Below are 8,696 nucleotides of genomic sequence, written 5' to 3' on the forward strand. Positions count from 1 at the left end.
TATATTTATTTGTATATACTGTATTGCTAAAATGCTTCATCCTTGCCATCATTACGGTACTTACCGTATTTGTGTGATATTAAATTGTTTTTTTCCACGTTTTTGCATCAATTAATGATCTTTGCTAATATCTTCACTACAATATGATGAAAGAAGCCCACAACAAGGTTTCAAATCATGAAGGACATTGGTGTAATACCCATAGGTTATATGGTAGCATCAATGGCCGATCAGTGGGGATACGATTGCTGCCCGGGTCTCTCGTCTGTTGCTAGAATGAAGTGACAGCTGCGCTCGGAAATCATCATGTCACTAAAGGTGGATTTACACGTACCAATGAGCAGCAGATTGTCGGGAAGGAAACGTTTCTTCCTGACAGTCGGCTGCTGGTTTACTTCATGCAGCGATCACCTCCACAGTATGAGGATGAGCAGTCTCTATTGACATCGCTCGTCCTCTTACAGCTGCATTGTTCCTGGGCAGCAGATAGCCGGTTATACCGCACGGTCTGCTGCCCTGAAACGCTTAATCAGAGTTCTGCACTAACGACAGAATCACTTGATGAACTAACGTTTTATTTGTTCATCGGGCAGATTGTCGGGAACAAACGTTCTCAGGAATTTTCATTCCCGATAATCTGCCCAATCATCTGCACTTCTAAATCCAGCTTTAGTCTCCTGTCAGCTTCACTCACCCTTCACTAGAGGCCACATGGTAAGTCCCATTAGAGTCAATGGTTGACTTGGAGGAAACCTGGTAAACGTAACCAATCCACAGCCAATTCATTCTAGCATATGACATGGTTGACTGAAGTCTGAGCACTAGTGTCCACCCCGAGCCAAGCCTTTAAGCCCTTATCTGACTAATAGTATACAATGCATTCGGAAAGAAGTCTTCAGACCCTTTGACTTTTTTCTCATTTTGTTATGTTGCCTCCTTGTGCTAAAATTAAACATAAATTCAAGCTTCCCCCTATCTTTCTGCACTCAATACCCCATATTGACAAAGTGAAAACCGAATTTTACAAATGTTTTCAGAATTAATAAAAAGGTAAAACTAAAATTTTCTATGGAGATAAGTATCCAGACCTTTTGTTATGACACTTGAAATTTAGCTCTGGGGGCTTCCCATTTCTCTTGATCATCTTTGAGATGATTCTACACTTTGATTGAAATCCACGTGTGATAAATTCATTTAATTGAACATGACTAGAGTTGAGCGGACACCTGGATTTTGGTGTTCGACGGGTTCGGCAGAACTTCACAAAAAAGTTAGAGTTCGGGACCCGAACTTGACTCCGAACCCTATTGAAGTCAATAGGGACCCGAACTTTTGAGCACTAAAATGGCTGTAAAAATGTCATGGAAAGGGCTAGAGGGCTGCAAATGGCATCAAAATGTGGTTAAGAGCATGGCAAGTGCTCTGCAAACAAATGTGGATAGGGAAGTGACTTTAAATAACATACAATACGTAAAAATAAAAAATTATAATCTTGATCTAGGAGGACAAGGTCCATATGGAGTAGGAGGTTGAGGAGGCGGTGGATGTGGCGGTGTAAGTGGAAGCGGCGGTGGAGGAGGAGGTAGCCAACACTTTTTTTTGTTACAAATTTATTTTTATTTTTTAAAATTAGGGTACACCCCAAAACATTGGGAAATATAACCTCTGATAATCCCCTCCAGTCGTGCTAAACACATGTTCAGACAATACACTGGCTTCAGGGCAGGCCAGCACCTCCAAGGCGCAAAGGGCAAGCGCAGGCCATGTGCCCAATTTGGAGACCCAGTAGTTGCAGGGGCTGACCCCTGTCAGTCAGTTCGTGTAGGCCTGTGCACACTTACTGCCCCACCATGTCGCACGTCCCTGTGATGTTCACGATACAATTTGATATCTGCTCTATCAACTTTCGATGTTCTTTTCTTCGCCTACCATGGTGATCACTGGTGGCGGGGATTCAGGGTTACAGGCCGGAGAGGGAGCCTGAGAAGGGGATACCACATCCAAGGGAGGTCAATGGATGAAATTAAATGTAATCGAGCGGAAAAGTGGGACAAAGTATTGAAGCATAAGATTCAAAGTTAAGGAGGGGGCGCGTGGCAATTACCCACTCCCGACTCGGGGAGGAAGTGACGATAAATAACAATACAGGACTCTTAAGATGCCCTGTTTTTGGAATGATTAATAAAAAATTATAGGGAATGTCACTGTGGTATTTTTTATTTGGAAACGTTAGCCAGGAGAGGCCCTGCTGCCGCTTTGTTGACTCTAGATAACTTCTGCCTGATCGCACGTCCCTGTGACGTCCACAATCCATTTGGATATCTTCTCTATCAACTTTCGATGTTCTTTTCTGCGCCTACCATGTTGATCACAGTTATCGGCGAATCAGGGTTCCACGCCGGAGAGGGAGCGACCACATCCAAGGGAGGATTAATTGTTTCAAATTAAAAATGATAGAGTGAAAATATGGGACAAATTATTAAAGCGTAAAAGTGGGACAACTTTTTAAATTTTAAGCATTGAATGAAAGGATGTGGCGCGCTTCAATTAATGAAGAATTTCTTAAATTTTATTCCCTGTCACATATGCAGAGCAGGGGTTTCTATCCAGCAAAATTTGAAAAATGTCACCTGACAATGTAACAGACGATTTTTTTAAATTTATGTTCCTGTCACCTATGTAGAGGTGCCCCCGTGACGTCCACCATCCATTTCGATATCTTCCCTATCATTTTTCGTTGTTCTTTTCTGAGCCTACCATGTTGATCACGGTTATCGGAGAATCAGGGTTCCACGCCAGAGAGGGAGCGTGAGAAAGGGAGACCTCATCCAAGGGAGGTCAATGGCTGCAATGGGATGAAGCGGAAATGTCGGAGAAGCCATTGAGGCGCAAATGTGGCACAAATTACTGAAGCACAAATGTGGGAAAAGTTATTGAAGCGCAAATGTGGGACAACTTGTTAAAGTTTAAAGGGACACTGACAGGCCCAAAAAGCATATTTAGGGGTATATATGACAGTATAGGTCTTATAAAGGGTATTAGAATCATCTAAGTATCCCCCTGTCCACCTCATAAATACAGTAATCTGAAGTTTTATAACCTGCTTTACTGGTGTTCAATCTGCCCAAGGGGCGGTGCTTCATATCAATTTGCGCCCAGCCAGCCTCGCCACAACTGCCGTTTGAAGCGCCGCCCAGCTCATTAATATTCACTGAGCTGGGCGGCTACTCTGAAGCGCTGTACTAGTGTCCCCGGCCATCTTCAGCGCATGCGCCCGGCACCCTCACTGGCCGGGATCGCATTGCGCGTCTGCTTTATGCGCATGCGCCCGGCACCCTCACTGGCCTGGATCGCATCGTGCGTCTGCTTTATGCGCATGCGCCGGGCACAGCAGCGCCCCGCATGCGCATAAAGCAGACGCGCAATGCGATCCCGGCCAGTGAGGGTGCCGGGCGCATGCGCTGAAGATGGCCGGGGACACTAGTACAGCGCTTCAGAGTAGCCGCCCAGCTCAGTGAATATTGATGAGCTGGGCAGCGCTTCAAACGGCAGTTGTGGCGAGGCTGGCTGGGCGCAAGTTGATATGAAGCACCGCCCCTTGGGCAGATTGAACACCAGGAAAGCAGGTTATAAAACTTCAGATTACTGTATTTATGAGGCGGACAGGGGGGATACTTAGATGATTCTAATACCCTTTATAAGACCTATACTGTCATATATACTCCTAAATATGCTTTTTGGGCCTGTCAGTGTCCCTTTAAGCATTGAATGAAAGGAGGTGGCGCGCATCAATCAAAGAAGAATTTCAGATTTTTTTTTCCCTGTCACCTATGCAGAGCAGGGGTTTATTCACATCCAAAATTGTAAAATGTCAACCCAAGAATGTAACAGAAAAATGACAGAAATGTATTAACCTGTCTACATAGTAGAGATGGGGGTCTATGACAGAACAAAATTGTTTATTGTCACCCGAAAATGTTAAATAAAAATGATTGAAGTTTTAAGCTAGTCAACTAGGTAGAGGAGGGGTATATTACACACAAAAATGTGTGACTTTCACCTGAAAATGTAAGACAAATTAGTTATTTTTGTTTAACCTGTCTGCTAGGTATAGCAGTGGTACATCACACCCAAAAATTGGTTAATTTCACCCGAAAATATAACAGACCAATTTTTTTTTTTAACCTGTCTACTAGGTATAGCAGTGGTACATCACACCCAAAAATTTGTGAATATCACCCGAAAATTTAACTGACAAAGTAGTGAAATGTCATAAAATAAAATAAAATACGTACAAATAAAAAAAAATTATGATTTATGAGGTGGAGTTCCATATGGAGTAGGAGTTTGAGGAGGCGGTGGACGTAGCGGTGTAGGTGCAAGTGGCAGTGGAGCAGGACGAAGTAGCCAACACTGGTTTTTGGTTTTAATTTTAATTTTAATTTTTTAAATAGGGTACACTTCAAAAGAGTGTGAAATATCCAAAATACAAGAATGAGCAATTGTGCTGCAGTATTACAATGGCTGGTTAAGGCAGGTATACATGTCTATTCTGCACAAGGTATGGACAAGTCCTGAGGGATCCATGCCTGGTTCATTTTAATGAACGTGAGCTTGTCCACATTGGCTGTGCAGGCGGCTGCGCTTGTCTGTGATAACTCCCCCTGCCGTGCTAAACACACATTCCGATAATACACTGGCTGCAGGGCAGGCCAGCACCTCCAAGGCGTAAAGGGCAAGCTCAGGCCATGTGCCCAATTTGGAGACCCAGAAGTTGAATGGGGCAGACCCATCAGCCAGTACGTGTAGGCGTGTGCACACATACTGCTCCACCATGTTGCTGAAATGCTGCCTCCTGCTAAGACGTTCCATATCAGCTGGTGGTGCTGGGTGTTGTGGCGTGCTGACAAAGCTTTTCCACATTTCGACCATGCTAACCCTGCCTTCTAAAGATGCTGGCGGTGCCCCAGCTGCATTGGCGACCTCTTCCTCGTCCTCTGCCTTCGCCTTGTGCTTCCACTGTGCCCCCGCTGTCAGGTGGGAATGCCGCCAGCAGCGCGTCTACCAGCGTGCGCTTGTACTTTGTACTCACGCATCTTACGATCATGCTCCAGTGAGGGAATTAAGGACGGTACGTTGTCCTTGTAACGGGGATCCAGCAGCGTGGCCACCCAGTAATCAGCACACGTTAGAATGTGGGCAACTCGGCGGTCGTTTCGGAGACACTGCAGGATTTAATCGCTCATGTGTGCCAGGCTGCCCAGAGGCAATGAAAAGCTGTCCTCTGTGGGAGGTGTATCGTCTGTGTCCTCTGTATTCCCCCCAGCCACGCACTAGTGATGGCCATGAGCTGGTCTGGGTGCCACCCTGCTGTGAACATGGTTCCTCCTCCTCCTCCTCCATCTCCTCCTCCTCATCCTCCATCTAGTCATCCTCCAGAACTGTGCCCTTGCTGGACAATTGTGTACCTGGCTTTTGTGGGTGCAGGAACCCACTCAGAGCGCAACAAGGAACACAGGTCTCGCATGGAGGCCCAGTCATTGGTGGTGAAGTTCCGCAGAGCGACTGACCCGTGCGTGCTGCAACTGAAACTCCACTATCGCCTGCTGCTGCTTGCACAGTCTGGCCAGCATGTGCAAGGTGGAGTTCCACCTTGTTGGCCTGTCGCATATGAGGCGGTGAGCGGGAGGGGCGAAGTTACGCTGCACAGCTGACAGGCGAGCAGCAGCAGGGTGAGAACGCCGAAAGCGCACACAGACGCCAGCACTTTATGCGGCAGCTCTGACATATTGGGGTAATTTTTAAGGAATCTCTGCACCACCAAATTCAGCACATGCGCCAGGCAAGGGATGTGCGTCAAACCGGCTAGTCCCAGAGCTGCTACGAGATTTCGCCCATTATCGCACACCACCAGGCCAGGCTTGAGGCTCACTGGCACCAACCACTCATCGGTCTGTTGTTCAAGGCCCGTCCACAGCTCCTGCGCGGTGTGGGATTTGTCCCCCAAACAGATACGTTTTAAAACTGCCTGCTGTCGTTTACCCCTGGCTGTGCTGAAGTTGGTGGTGAAGGTGTTACTCTGACCGGATGAGGAGCCGGTAGAGGATGAGGAAGCAGAGTAGGAGGAGGAAGCGACAGGAGGCAAACTGAAGCGCCCTGCAGTCCTCAGTGGTGGAAGGACATGCGCCAAACTGCTATCCACTTCAGGCCCAGCCGCCACTGCATTTACCCAGTGTGCTGTTATGGAGATATAACGTCCCTGACCGTGCTTACTGGTCCACATATCCGTAGTGAGGTACACCTTGCCACAGATAGCGTTGCGCAATGCACACCTGATTTTGTCCCCTACTTGGTTGTGCAGGGAAGGGATGGCTCACCTGGAAAAGTAGTGGCGGCTGGGCACGACGTACTGTGGGACAACCACCGCCATAAGGCCTTTAAAACTATCCGTCTCCACCAGACGGAATGACAGCATTTCAAAGGCCAGTAATTTAGAAATGCTGGCATTCAGGGCTAGGGATCGTGGGTGGGTAGGGGGGTACTTCCTCTCCAGTGTTTGGGAGATGGAGAGTTGAACGCTTCCATGGGACATTGTGGAAATGCTTGGTGACCCAGGTGGTGGTGTTGCTGGCAGATCCTCTGTTTGCGGGGTGGCAGGTGGCACTGTCACTCCAGAGGAGGATGAAGAGGCCGGGACTGCAGCAGAAGAGGAAGCAGGAGGAGCCAGAGACCTTTTTTGGTTTTTGAGGTGTCTACTCCACTGCAGCTCGTGCTTTGCACTTAAATGCCTGGTTATACAGGTTGTGCTCAGGTTGAGAACGTTTATGCCTCGCTTCAGGCTCTGATTGCACAGCGTGCCAACCACTCGTGTCTTGTCGTCAGCACATTGTCTGAAGAACTGCCACGCCAGGGAACTCCTTGGAGCTGGCTTTGGTGTGCTCGGTCCCTTGCTGTGGTGGGCGGCCGGGTCTAGGGGACGGCCGCTCCGCTTTTGCACCCTGCTCCCTCTTCTGCTGTGCTGGTGGCTCTGTGCGACCACCGCCTCTTCCTCCAAACTACATAGGTCACTCGCATAACGTTTATTCCATGTGGGGTCGAGGACCTCATCGTTCTCCACATCATCTTCCACCCAGTCTTCACCCCTGCCTTCCTTGTCGGTCTGCACACTTTCGAAAACTCTAGCAGTTGGCACCTGTGTTTCGTCATCATCCGAGACATGCTGCGATGGTCCTCCCATGTACTCATCTTGAAAGATAAGTGGTTGGGCATCGGTGCACTCAATCTCCTCCACTTCTGGGGCAGGGATAGGTGGATGGCCCTGGAAAACCCTGCTAACAGAGTCATCAATAAGCAGAAGAGACTGCTACATGACTTGGGGCTCTGACTGCTTGGCTGATTTGCAAGGGGGTGAGGTAAAAGACTGATGGACATGGGCTGCAGGTGCCCACTCTGATCTTTCAGGGTAGGAGACAATTTGAAGGAACTGGAGGCACTGTCAGCAACCCAATCTACTATCGCCTGTACTTGTTCTGGCCTCACCATTCGTAGAGCCGCATTAGGCCCGACCAAATACCGCTGCAGGTTCTGTCGCCTACTGGCACCTGAGGAAGGGGTTTCACTTGTGCGTGTAGCTGGCACAGCTCGACCATGTCCTCTCCCTGCAACAGGAGCTCCACCAGCAGCACCACGACCTGGGCCACGTCCCTTATTTGACGCTCTCCTCATATTTCTCAAATTTAGGATCTTGCCTTAAATGGGTGTTTAATTAATAGCAGAATAGAACGACAGTATGTACAGGGTGCATCTCACACGTACAGATGCAGACTAGGCCCCAATAAAACATTTGTGCCCAAAATGGGTGTTTGTTTAATAACTGAATAGAACCACACTATGTAAAGGGTGTATCTCACACGCCCTGATCCAGACTAGGCCTCAATTAAATTTGTTTGGCCAAAATGGCTGTATTTTACCTGAATAGAACCACAGTATCTAAAGTGTGCATCTCACAATGACATACGGTATGCAGCAAAGGCTGCAAAATTTTCTTTTTTGGCCAAAACGGGTTTTTGTTTAATAACTGAATATGACAGCAGTATATAAACCTTGAATTTGACACGTGCTGATGCTGCAAGGGCTGTAAAATTTTGTTTTTTGCCCAAAAAAGGTGTTTTATTAATAGAAGAATATAATCACAGTATCTAAAGGTTATCTCACACGTACAGATGCAGAATAGGCCGCAATAAAGATTTGTGCCCAAAATGGCTGTATTTCAAATAACTGAATAGAACCACACGATGTAAAGGCTGTATCTCACAATGGCATATGCAGCAAAGGATGCAAAATATTTTTTTTTTTCCCCAAATGGGTGTTTGTTTATTAACTGATTATGACAGCAGTATATAACCCTTGAATTTCACACGTGCTGACGGTGCAAGGCCAGAAAAATTGTGCATTTTGCCCAAAAATGGGTGTTTTAGTATTAGAAGAATAAAACCCCAGTATATAAAGGGTGTATCTCACATGCCCTGACCCACACTAGGCCGCAATTTAAGATTTGTGCCCAAAATGGCTGTATTTCAAATAACTGAATAGAACCACACTATGTAAAGGGTGTATCTTACACGCCCTGATCCACACTAGGCCGCAATTAAAGATTTGTGCCCAAAATGGGTGTTTGTTTAATAACTGAATATGAC

Source organism: Bufo gargarizans, chromosome 2, assembly GCF_014858855.1.
Source record: "Bufo gargarizans isolate SCDJY-AF-19 chromosome 2, ASM1485885v1, whole genome shotgun sequence".
Classification (NCBI taxonomy): domain Eukaryota; kingdom Metazoa; phylum Chordata; class Amphibia; order Anura; family Bufonidae; genus Bufo; species Bufo gargarizans.